This window comes from Lissotriton helveticus, chromosome 6, assembly GCF_964261635.1.
Source record: "Lissotriton helveticus chromosome 6, aLisHel1.1, whole genome shotgun sequence".
Classification (NCBI taxonomy): Eukaryota; Metazoa; Chordata; class Amphibia; order Caudata; family Salamandridae; genus Lissotriton; species Lissotriton helveticus.
Window position 1 is genome coordinate 364,679,683 of NC_136067.1, and position 13,334 is coordinate 364,693,016.

Below are 13,334 nucleotides of genomic sequence, written 5' to 3' on the forward strand. Positions count from 1 at the left end.
GCTGACGCCAGACCAAATGGCATGCGTTAAGTGTTGAGATACTCTATGAAGAGGTATCTGATGATACGCAGAACGCAAATCAATTGTTGAAATATATTTACTACCCCCCACTCTAGCTAACATTTCATATATCCTAGGAAGAGGATGGCAATCAACAAGGATATTTCTATTCAGGACCCTCAAATCAGCACATAAGCGTATATCGCCTGAACTATTCCGTGCGACGACAGCCGCAGAAACCCACTCAGAGTATTCCACCTGTTCAATAATACCTTGTGCACACATATTCTTGAGTAATTTTTTTAGATCTTCCTGTGCAGACAAGGATACAGGTCTTACTTTTTGTTTAACAGGGATAGGATTACTCTTAAGTTTGATGGTGTGCTCAAAATCCTTAATCATACCAATCTTATTAGAAAAGACAGTGGGAAATTTATCAGGCAATTTCTTAGAAAACTCGTCCAACTTGGGAGTCTCTTGAATAGATCAAACTAGAATTTCACCTAGGATTACAGGTTCATCATGCCCAGGTCTTAAAATAATCCCCAAATTAGCTTGGTCCTGCCAACCTAATATGTCTCTTCCATTGACAGCAACATAAATCTTGGTATAAATATTCCTACCTTTGAATAAAATACTATCATCAAAGTACCCTTTCATGTTAATATCAAATTCCCCAAAAGCTTTAGGGTTGATAGCAGTAGGTTTCAATTGCTTCTGGGACCAAAATTTATTTAAAAATTTTTTAGCCAAAATCGTGATTGGTGACCCAGAGTCTGCAGTAACATTCATATCTATATTACCAATTTTCGTCTCACAAATAGGACCTTTATAACGTTTCACACCATCCCCCAACTGCATTAATTTCCACAACGGAAATAGAAATATTGTTGATAGCTTCAGATAAAATATCATTCTCCACATCTAATTGACTGACCCTAACTTTAGACTTCGGTGCATGGCAAACATTGAAAAAATGTCCAACCTTTTTGCAATTGTTACATTGTTTTCCCTGCGCAGGACAATTAGGGTTGTTACCCATATGAAATTTTGAGCCACATCTCTAGCAACTCCCACTACCTTTTCGTTCTGTGTTCTTTTTATACACATTTTTATGAGAAACCATACATACACTGGTTTCATTGTTAAGTGAATCAACATTAACTGTGGCAACTCTAGATATATCTGAAGAAGTATTGTTAGTATTAACAGCTAAAATCTTAGAAGAAACTACTGAACGTTCTATACTTCTAGCAATTTCCATAACCTCTTTGAGAGAGGGATTTTTACAAGTAAGAATTCTTTCTTGTATTTTTTTATTAAAACAATTAAAAACGAATTGATCCCTTAAAGCTATATCCAGATAATCTGCAAAAACACATTTAGACGCTAAAACACGTAGACTAGCTAAATAATCCTCAATGGATTCATCAGATGACTGCTTCCTTTTAAAACATTCATGCCGTTCAGCCATCACCGAAGGCTAATCAACATATTGTCTACTTGTACGTGTAATAGCCTCTTTAAAAACATCCCATGTTTCATCTCTCCTCGGAGCTGGAACAATAGGAAGATTATCAAAAACATCTTGCCCCGCATTACCAAGATGATTAAATAGTAAAGCCTTTTTCCTAGCAGCTGAGTATTTGCCAGCATCAATAGCCTCTAGATAATTTTCAAATATTCTAAACCATTTGTGCCAAGGTTTAATAGGCTTTCCTGGCAACTCGAGGAATGGAGGAGACTGCATTACATTATTGCTTGTACTGGTAGACATTTTTCAATAAAGTTTTAACAATAATGAATAAAGATTAATACCAAATTACTAAACTCTTTGTAAAACTGTTGATTAACATGTCACAAAGCTAAATTGTTTACGTATTTTAGTTAAAAAACAAGTAAAGTAATGAGCACATTTTTAGAAATAAAGAAATACTTAAATTCTGACAAGGTCTCATGGCCCTTTCTACGCCAGTGTATGTACTCTTTCAACCTTGGCGAACCCTTTACCAGGATGGTGATGGCCCTCTACTCTGCACCTTCGGCCAGGATAGCTATAAACGGCACCCTCTCGGAGCCGTTCCGCCTATACCAGGGTACCAGACAGGGCTGCCCTCTCTCACCAGCTCTCTTTCTACTAGCCCTTGAACCCCTCATTACAGATATCAAAAACAACGGAGACATTGCAGGTATTTCCTTTGGGGACACGCGAGTCAAGTTAGCAGCATATGCAGACGATATCTTGATCGCGACGGAAAACCCTGCTAACTCCATTGCTGCTCTAATGTCCTCGATAGACAAATACTCCTCCCTTTTCCGGCTACAAATTAAATAGGGATAAATCCGAAGTAAAACCTCTTAATGTCCACACGTCGAGGGAAGTGCTGGGCGATTCCGGCCTACTCTGGCAAACAGGAGTGATTAAATATTTGGGGATTGAGTTCACGGATGAGTTATTGAGTACCCTTAAACATAACGAAAACAAAACCCTGGCCAAAATCAAAAGTCTGTTGGACGGTTGGTCACCCCGTTTCATCACCTGGTGGGGCCGTATTGAAACCATAAAAATGATGATATCCCCCCTGGTTAACTACCTCGTCACGATGCTCCCACTCGTCCTCTCCAAAGAATTCCATACTAAATTGGATAAAATCATCTCGGCATTTCTTTGGCAGGGCAAAAAAGCAAGAATCAGTTTAAAAAAGCTTCGTTTGGACAAAAAACTAGGAGGAGTCAACCTGGCGGTTTTTTAAAACCTACCAAATAGCCTTTTTAGCAAAACAGGGATCGCACTGGATATCCTCCCAGCCTAACTATAGCCCAGTGTGGCTCTCTGTGGAAAAATCTTTACTGAAAGGTCTCAGCCCCTGCGCCCTACTCACCGTCAAACCCCGTCCTAACCTAGGCCCGGGCCCTATCTTCAAAAACACTAAAATGGCTCTTTTAAAAGTCAGTAAATACCTACCGCAGCAATTCCGACAATCGCATTGGGAGTCACTATGGCACAACACCGCCATTACATACAAAAGGAAACCTCTAAACTACCCCTCCTTGATAGACTGTGGTGTCATATTCCCTCACCAACTCGTCGAAAACGCGCTCCCACTAACCTTTAAAGAAATTCAGGATAAGTTCCGACTCAATAATATTGAATTCTATAACTTCCTACACATTAAAGTAGCTCTAGCGAAGGCTAACCTGAAGGCTGTCACTCCCTCCCTCCTAGGCTTATTCACCTCCCTTAACAAACTGGGACACCAAGTCTCTAGACTGTATAAATTAATGCGACCTCAATCGTCCTCCCTAAATACACCTCTCCAACGCTACTGGGACTCATTCTCCTCCACACCTAACTCAGACGCAATCTGGGCCAGTACTTGGGAGTCCACCACTCACCACAAAATATGCCCCACACTGTCACAGACCATATTCTGGCTTCTACATAAGGCCTTCTGGACACCTAGGAGGTTGTTTCTGCATAACATCAAGTCAGATGACACGTGTTGGAATTGTTCAGGGGAGGGAGGAGATCTGGAACACCTAATCTTCAAATGCCCCTGTGTTACCTCGTATTGGGACAGAATCTTTGGTTTTATTAAGGATGTCCTCCGTATTGCACTACCAAGAGAATTCTCGACGCTTGTTCTAGGTTTTGCCAAAGCCGTCACACTCAATGATGACGACAAAGCCCTACTGGACCTACTGCTGACGGCTGGGGTTAAAATCATACTTAATAACTGGAAAAGCACGAACAAAGCCTCCTTTCCCCACTGGTTGAACTGGGTATCTTACTTGAGAGGTGCTGACAATATATCCTTAACCTCCACTCCATGGAGACCGCCACTAAGGAAACTCTGGTCCTCACTAGATGATCATTTTGACTCACACAAACCTCCTTGAATCTTGACTACTGGGCACTCGGAGCGTTTCATCACATAGGGTTCATTCTGTACGTTGGCCAGACTAGGTTTTAAACACTCTTCGCCACAGTTTGATGACTCCATCCTCCCCATGAATTATAGGTTTGGTCTACGCAATTGTATAACTTATGATGGTTCTGCTCTTGTGTGGTGGTGCCAATTTCTTTCCAGGTCAGGTTATACAAGCCATCGAGTAACCTTGGACACAACTCTCCTCTAGCTGCCGCAGGACATTTTATGTGGATCCTTGCTTACCGCACTGGTTTTATTGTTTACTGGACTCGTTTTGTTTTACTGGTACCAAATTTTTATATTCCTATTCGTATGATTTTTCTATCACTGTTCTGTAACTATTCGTATTGCAATCGCTATTTCTTGTACTGTTATATCTATTTGCATCTCCTAATAAAAATCTTTGAACATAAAAAAAAGAAATACTTAAATTCCTTATAGAAATATATCCAGTTGGATAATCCTAAACTTCCTTGTTATAACGATGTTAACTCATTCACAATATTTATTCTATTAAATTGCTAGCGCTTTAATTCGTATTTCCTTCGTGAAGAAACAGCTCATGCAGTAATGTCTCTGATTTCCTCCGTTTGTTCTTGTTGCCAAGCAACCACAATAACAAGTTAAAATGGCCGGCCGTAAACGTGCATCGTGCATAGGAACACGCAATGATGTCACAAGTCAGAACCTTCAATGTGCGTAATTCCAAATGCGCGACTGAGACAGCCAGCTATGCTCGATGGGACCTGGACAGCCCAGCCCAGGTGCCACAGGCCAGCCTCCTAGTTAGTAATGGCAGTCTCTTTGTAAATATTTGTCCTTGTAAATACGGGTTTTCTTGTAAATACAGACCGCTGGACCACCCCACCTGGTGACGCAGCCTTGCGGGAGCGAAAGCCCAGCCCCGCAGGTTTAGGCAAATCAAATCCAAGCAATGACCCTACACCTCTCTGGACACAGCCTGGCTCCAGACAAGCCAGAGAAACACAGGCCCAGCCCTCAGGGAGTCGAGTGTTGTCTCCCACCTCTAGCAGACCAGAATAAACCTGATCTTAGCCAAAAGGCCGAGAAGCAATAACCAGAAAGGTGCCAGAATGAACACCTCCCGAAGAAATCCACCTGGCTGACCCGGACCGGGGTCTTCCCTTGCACCGTCGCTGGCCGCCCTTTCGCCTCTTTTTCTGACTCCCAGCAAGAGCTCAGCATGTTCCGGTGGAAAGGAGGCCCCGGCCTCAGGCCTTCTCCCGGCTCCCAGAGTCCTCCTCGGCTGTCGCCTCATTAGGCGTCACTTAGCATACCCACGTTGTCCTCTTTCTAGTATTTGCATGCCCCGCCCCTTCCTGCGCACTGCTTCCAGCCGGCTGGCCAGAAAGCCTGGCTGCCAGGGGATGCTGGGAATCAGCCCAGGATGCCCTGGACAGCTCCCTGACCGGATATGGCCGGCCCCTCACCCTCGCTTGCCGGGGACACTGCTCCCCTGCAGCCTAAGGCCTATAGATAAGGCTTGGCCGTTCGGGGACGGGCGGGGCGGGCAGAGAAGGAAAAGGACTCTGTATTTTTCTTCTTGCTCAGAGAAGCCAAGGGCAGTGTCCACCTCTCTGCCAGCCTGCATGCCAGCCAGCCTGCTCCTCCCTCCCTCCCTCCCTCCCTCCATCCCTCCATCCTACTATCCTACTATCCTACTATCCTACTATCCTACTATCCTACTATCCTACTATCCTACTATCCTACTATCCTACTATCCTACTATCCTACTGACTTGCTGGGAACCTTCTTCCATTTGTTCCCCAGTGAAATGGATCCAAAACCAATGGAAGTCTGCTGCTGGAAAAACAGTATTTTTCCGATGTTTGTCTCTTTTCAAAGTGCAGCATCTGGATGGAGAAGGGGGAAAAAAAAATAAGAAATCATTTTTATTTATCTTTTTTAAACGCGAAAAATAAATAAATAAATAACGCACGGCCCGGGTGCCGCAAAGTGACAAATAAGTCAAATAAGTACATAAATAGGGCAAGACACGGGTACCAGTTTGCTTTTATTCACACGCAAACACAATAGCGCCACTTTACAAGGTTTGGTAGTGGAGCGCTACTCTCGTTTTCTCGTCTATTTTTCAACAGCATTGTTTTCCCCGGGTGGGGAAGTGCACCATTCCTGGAGGTACTGCAATACCAGGTTGATGCGTGGAGTGGACAGAGCAAGCTCCTATTCCATCTCCCTGTTCCAAAAATCAATTTAATATATGGTCCCCAGATAGAGGACGTATCAGATATTAAACTGATAAGAACAGATTTTTCTTTTTTTTAAATATACCTTATTTATAAAAATTTGCAGAGATACATGTTAACCAATCCCATAGGGTGGTGTACATTTGAACCTGAGTAGGGGGTGCGTGCAGGCACCAACCTACCGGTTTTCCATCAAGATTTTATGCATACAGTATTCACGTGAGGCTATGTTTAAGAAACCCAGTCTGCCCATTTCCCTTGTTTCCATATTTTTTCCGCTTTTTCTTTCCCTTGCTGTTTAATATCAACATAGTAGAACACCATGATTTTGTCTAGGCATACATGGATGACGTCCTGCACTTCTAGCTCTTTATTTTTAAATAAAAGCAGGTTTCTGGCGACCCATAGGCTTTCTTTTGCACTACTGAGTATCCTCCATAGAGTCCTGTCTTTATTTTTTGACAGTGGACTCCCTATACCATATAGTACAATTTCATAATTCAGAGTTTGTAGTGAGGTTATTTCTTTAATCAACATTTTTAATTTCTCCCAAAACTTTTTAGCAAAACAGCAGTTCGATAGAAAATGCGTGGTTGTTTCTTCCACCGGGCAGTCAGGTCTTGGGCATTTTGCTGAGTTCGCCAGTCCTCTTCGGTGTTGGAATGCTTTCACTGGCAATGCGTTGGTGACCGCCAGCCATGCAATGTCTTTTTGTTCGTTTGTGATGTCTGTGTGGGTGGTTTTTTGCCACACTGCGTTGGAGAGTTTTTCTGTTAGGTTGTTCACATCTCCATTTTTTCCAAATGTTCTAGTTCTTTTTTAAGCAAGGTTCTTGCTTTGAAGCAGTCTTTCTCGACCTCCAGTTGCTGCAGCATTGTGATGAAGGGTTCTAGGCAGCTGTAAAGTTTGTGGGGGAAAAAGGCTACGGGGATTGCATTGTTCCTTTGTAGAATTTGGAATCTGTGGAAGATGTCTCCAACTCCATAGCGCACAAAGTTCGCTGCCACGTTTCTGCCTTCACGTATCGCTCTGAGGTAGAGGCAGAAATATGTTGTGAAGATGTACATATACAGGTTTGGCATGTTTTTCCCTCCATTTTTTTGGTGTTTGAAAACTATGGTTCTTTTGAGTTTTTCCATTTTGGAGTTCCAAAAAAAGGTGAATAAGCTTTTTTGCAGGAGTCTGAGCGTTGTTTTGTCTGGGGGGTATATCACTGCAGTGAAGAGGATTAGGGGTAGGATTATTGCTTTTATTACCATGATTTTCCCTGTCATTGTCAAGGATCTCGTTTTCCACAGTCCTAACATTTGGTTTATTTTTTGTTGGACAGGTGGCCAGTTTTCTTTCCCTTCTGCATCCTGTGAAACAAATATTCCCAGGATTTTGGTGGGTTGTTTTGTTACTTTGACTTCCACTTTGGCTAGGTGGTTCCAGTTCCCGATGGTGAGGCATGTACTCTTTTCTGTGTTGAGGGTCAATCCTGATGCTTGGGTGAAGAGTTTGGTGTGCAGCAAAGTTCTTCTGACCGCTACAGGGTCTGGGCACAGCACTGTGACGTCGTCCATATATGCAATGTATTTGGCCTTTTTCCCACTTGCTCCTGGTACGAAGATACCTTTAATTATCTTGTCTTTCCTCAGTGTACAAAGAAATGGTTCTACTGCACATACGAAGAGTGCTGGTGAAAGGGGGCACCCTTGGCGTACCCCTGATTTGATGTGCACCTCCTTTGTGAGTGCACAATTTACTATAATTCTGCTGGTTGCGTTGGCATAGAGCATTTTAATCATCTGGGTGAATGATGCTGGGAAGCCCATTCTGGATAGAACTTTGAACAAGTAGTCATGTGATACACTGTCAAAGGCTTCTTGTAAGTTTAATGACAGCACATCTAGTGGGTTCCCTTCTTCTAGGGCTCTGCTAATTGAGTCACGAATGGTGATTAGGCTGTCCCAGATTTTCCTTCCTGGTACTGCGCAAGTCTGGTCAGGTTCTATGAGTGTTTTCAGAACCTTCCTCATCCTATTTGTGATGCATTTGCTGAAGATTTTGCTGTCTACATTCAACAGTGTTATTGGTCTCCAATTTTTTTAATTGTTTACTTCCCCTTTTGTGTGGATCAGTTTAACAGCTCCTTGTGTGAAGGTGTTTCCAAAGGATTGTTTTTCTATGCATTGTGTTATCATTTCCATAAAGTCTTTTGCTATTTCTCTCCAGAATGTTGTGTAGAATTCCCATGGCAGGCCGTCCTGCCCTGGAGCGGAGTTTTTGGGGGCTTTGTTTATTATATCTAGAAACTCCTGTCCTTGGAGGGGGTTCTGTAGGAATTCTTTTTCCTCTGTGGAGAGCCCTTCCTTCCAGGAGGTCGTTGCATGTTTTTACCTCAGATTCTTTAGTTGAAAATAGCCTTGTGAAAAATTATTTTACTATGTTTTCTATGTCTTTTTGTAGGACGTTTTGGTGGTCTAGAAGGCCGTCTATTTGTGTGTGGTACGTTTTGGCTTTTTTGAAGAAGAACGTGTTGCACTTTTCATCTTCTTCGTACTTCAGGACCCTTGAGTTGAACATAGTTTCTTTCCCTTTTCTAGTGAACCAGTTCCTAATATCTGTCTTGATCTTATTTATTTCTTGTGCTACTTGAATCCATGCGTCTTGTAGTTCGGTTAGGTTTGCGAGGGAATCTTGTAGGTCATTGAATATTTTCCTTTTCTCTGTGGCTTTTTCTTTACCTATTTTTGAGAAAAAGTACTTAGTCTGTCTTTTGACATATTCCCACCAATCTTGTATTGATTTGAAGCTCCCTTTTTTGGTTTTCCATACTCTGTAGTTTTCTAGGAATTCTTCTTGGATGTCTTGTTGCTGTAGGAGTGTGGTGTTAAGTTTCCAGTAGGCGCTCCCTATTTTCTGCATGGTGGGGATTTTGGGGCATATTACCAACCAATAGAGATAATTTTTGTCTCTAACTTGTTTAGAGACAAAATTTATCGCCGCACATCGGCGATTTTTATCGCAGATAAACCTTGCAATTAGCAAGGTTTATCGCAAATGCGATAAAAAACGGCCGCAATGCATGAATTTCGCTGAAAAGTCAGCGATATTCATGCATTATCGAGCAAATGCTCTTAGCCATGTTATCCACCTCCCATTGGTTAACATGGCTAAGAACTGCTCAGGGCAGGTGTTAGCTTTTGGAGATATTCGCGCTTAGCGCGAATATCTCCAAAAGTTGGTAATAGGAGATAGCGATGTTAGCGACTGTTTCCAGTCGCTAACATCTTGGCACGCCCACTTTGCATGTCATTAGTGATAAATATCACTGACATGCAAAGCGGGGCCCAAGATGGTCGCTATCTCCTATTAGCTGTCGCTAACGGGTGTTAGCGACAGCTTGGTAATAGGGAGATAATTTTATCTCCGCTTTCTTGGCTTTTAAAGCCAAAAGAGCGGAGATAAAGCCCCTTGATAATATACCCCTTTGATTTCAGTGATTAGGGTTTGGTGGTCTGAGAGGCAGCTATCTTGTAATTTTGAGGAGATGCATGGGATGCTCCCTGAGACTAGTATTAGGTCAATTCTTGAGATTGTATTTCCATCATTGGAGATCCAAGTGTAGCCTGTAGTGTTTGGGTTGCAGGTTGTAAAGGAGTCTTGTAGACTAAAGTTGGAGATTAATTCACTTAGGGGCATATTATCAAGGGGGTTTATCTCCGCTTTTTTGGCTTTAAAAGCCAAGAAAGCGGAGATAAAATTATCTCCCTATTACCAAGCTGTCGCTAACACCAGTTAGCGACAGCTAATAGGAGATAGCGACCATCTTGGGCCCCGCTTTGCATGTCAGTGATATTTATCACTAATGACATGCAAAGTGGGCGTGCCAAGATGTTAGCGACTGGAAACAGTCGCTAACATCGCTATCTCCTATTACCAACTTTTGGAGATATTCGCGCTAAGCGCGAATATCTCCAAAAGCTAACACCTGCCCAGGAGCAGTTCTTAGCCATGTTATCCAATGGGAGGTGGATAACATGGCTAAGAGCATTTGCTCGATAATGCATGAATATCGCTGACTTTTCAGCGATATTCATGGATTGCGGCCGTTTTTTATCGCATTTGCGATAAACCTTGCTAATAGCAAGGTTTATCTGCGATAAAAATCGCCGATTTGCGGCGATAATTTTTGTCTCTAAACAAGTTAGAGACAAAAATTATCGCTAGTTGTTGGTAATATGCCCCTTAGTTTTTTGGAGGACTTATCCAAGGTGAATGTTTTGCAGAGGCCTATTCTATCTGTTGTACGTATAATACAGTTAAAGTCTCCTAGTACTATAGTGGGTGTGCATCCTACTAGGAAGTGCTGCAGATTTTCAAATAGTGTGTGTCTCTCATTTTTGGTTGTGTGTGCATATATGTTGCAAACACGTAAATTGAAACCCTGTAAGTTAACATGTAGCATTACAGCCCTTCCGTGTTCGATGTTTTCTTGCTTTAAAATGGTAAAGTTGTGGGGGCATATTATCAAGGGGGTTTATCTCCGCTTTTTTGGCTTTAAAAGCCAAGAAAGCGGAGATAAAATGATCTCCCTATTACCAAGCTGTCGCTAACACCAGTTAGTGACAGCTAATAGGAGATAGCGACCATCTTGGGCCCCGCTTTGCATGTCAGTGATATTTATCACTAATGACATGCAAAGTGGGCGTGCCAAGATGTTAGCGACTGGAAACAGTCGCTAACATCGCTATCTCCTATTACCAACTTTTGGAGATATTCGCGCTAAGCGCGAATATCTCCAAAAGCTAACACCTGCCCTGAGCAGTTCTTAGCCATGTTATCCAATGGGAGGTGGATAACATGGCTAAGAGCATTTGCTCGATAATGCATGAATATCGCTGACTTTTCAGCGATATTCATGCATTGCGGCCGTTTTTTATCGCATTTGCGATAAACCTTGCTAATAGCAAGGTTTATCTGCGATAAAATTCGCCGATTTGCGGCGATAATTTTTGTCTCTAAACAAGTTAGAGACAAAAATTATCGCTAGTTGTTGGTAATATGCCCCCCGGTTTTTAAAAAGGAAGCATAGGCCGGCGTTTTTGTTCCCGCCCCCTGACCATATGGATGGGCCTAAATCCCATTCCTCTTGTAGGGATGAGTGGTCATAATTAAAAGGTAGGTGACATTCTTGTAGGCATATAATGTCTGCTTTTAGGAGTTTGCAATATTCATATATAGCCATTCTCTTGGGTGTTTGTTTTAGTCCTCTGACATTAAAGCTGGCTATTGTGATAGCCATGAGAAAGTAGATTTGTAACATCATTTATGTTTTATAATGCGTCTACATCGATGGGCTCAGCTGTGTCTGTCTCTACGTTTTGTTGGTCAGTGGTGGGAATTTCTTCCTCACTCCCTAGAAAAAGGTCGAATGGATCAAGATCTTCTTTATCTTGCTCAGGTTGTGGGCCTGTAAGATTTCCCTTTAGGGCTGCTGTGTGCCCTGTCATGCTTATGTCCTGTTTCCCTGAGATGGTGGGAAGTTTGGAAAATATTGTTCTGGTGTGTTCAGCATTTAAATCTGGGAATAGGCGGTCGAACCCCTCTATTGATAGTTCAGTTGATTTGATTGTTGATCTTCTTTTTTGCCGGGTATGGATGGCATTTTGTGAGAATTTAAGGTTATGATTTTGCTTCCTTTTAATTGTTCTAGTATGGATCTTCTCTGCTTTTTGTTTTATCTTTTTGTATTCTTTCCCTGCTGCTATGCTGTCATTTGTTTCCTCCTCCTCTGAATCTGTGTCCTGCTCTTGGTTTCCTTCCCCTACATTTGTTCCTACTTCCATTTCTAGTTCTATTTCTTGTGTATCTTTCCATAGTTTTGATTTTTTTTGTCTTTTTGTTTGCGCTATCTCCCATTCCCCTTCTGTGTCTTCTGTGTCCTTGTCTCCTGTTACTATACCGGTGATGTGTGTGCTGGCTTCACTGGGGTTAATATCTGCACTGCTAGTATCCTGCTCTTGTTTTAGTTGGTCTTCGATTGGTCTCTGACTTTCAGGGGTTTCTGTGACTATGTGCTGTGTGTCCTCACTAGGGTTTGTTTGGCTATTGTTGGGTTCTGGCTCTTCTTGGGGTTTGCTGGGTTTTTGATTTCCTTCTGGTTTGGGGAACATGTCTTGTGATTCTGGGGTGGGGGTGGTTTCCTTTGGTCCTCCTTTTCCTTCCTCTCTGTTCTCCCTTGGGTTGACTGTGTTTTTTTTGGTTTTCTTGCTGTACCACAGTGAGTTGCTGTCTTTTAAGTGGCATTCTTTATATAGATGATCGTTTGTCCCACATAGGTTGCACGTTTTGGCAATTGTGCAGTTTTGTGCCTTGTGACCTTTTACTCCGCAATTTCTGCACACATCTCCTGTGCACATCTCTTTTGAGTGCCCAAACTGCAAACACTGCCAACAAAAGATTGGCTGGCCTGGGTAGTATAGGAAGCCTCGGTTTGGGCCAATGGAGAAATTTAAGGGAAGGTGTTTAGTCCCTCCTATGCCGTCTTTGTCTGGGGACAGGACTACCATAAACCTCCTCTTCCCGTTCCATGCCCCCCATTCATTTTTTAATTCAGTCCCTCCTCTAACCTTTTCACAGTACCGAGACAAAAAAATTTCAATTTCATAGGTAGGTGCGAATGGGTTGTACATGTGTACATTCATAGGTATTTCCCTGGGGATTGCGATAGGGATGACCTTGTAGCCGACTAGTTCAGGGTGGTTCCTATTGGTGTTATAATTGTATAGGAAGCTCTGGTAGTCTGTCTCTGAGGACAGTGTGATGTCAAAAATACCCTTTTTCCAAAAGTCTTGGATACACTTTGTTTGCGCTGGCTCTCTTTTAAAAACCTGCCTCATTACTACCTCCATGAGGTGTTTAATGCTGCGCTTGTCTCTTGCATCTTCTTCTATTTCTATCCTCACTGTGAACCTAATAATCGATGTGGGTATAATACCTCTGTTGCTGTCCTCTGAGGTGTTGTCTTTGCTGCCATGTCCATTCCCAGCTGCTGCCGCGTAGGATTTGGATGCTGCCATCTTCTGGGTGTTCAGCGCCCTTTCTTTGGCGCTTGCGTGCCCCCTGGCCGTGCACCAGCCGGTGCGCCTGGGGGTCTCGCTTTCTTTTATGTCTGGCCCTCCTTGCG

The 13,334-nt window shown here is 42.7% G+C and overlaps 1 non-coding gene across 1 annotated transcript; it reads right to left on the minus strand.

Annotated features, from left to right (window-relative positions):
- Positions 1-6,070: 6,070 nt before the first annotated feature.
- Positions 6,071-6,262, minus strand: LOC144764323 (U2 spliceosomal RNA). Its single transcript, XR_013596497.1, has one exon. It is a non-coding gene; the product is annotated as a U2 spliceosomal RNA (small nuclear RNA).
- Positions 6,263-13,334: the final 7,072 nt, after the last annotated feature.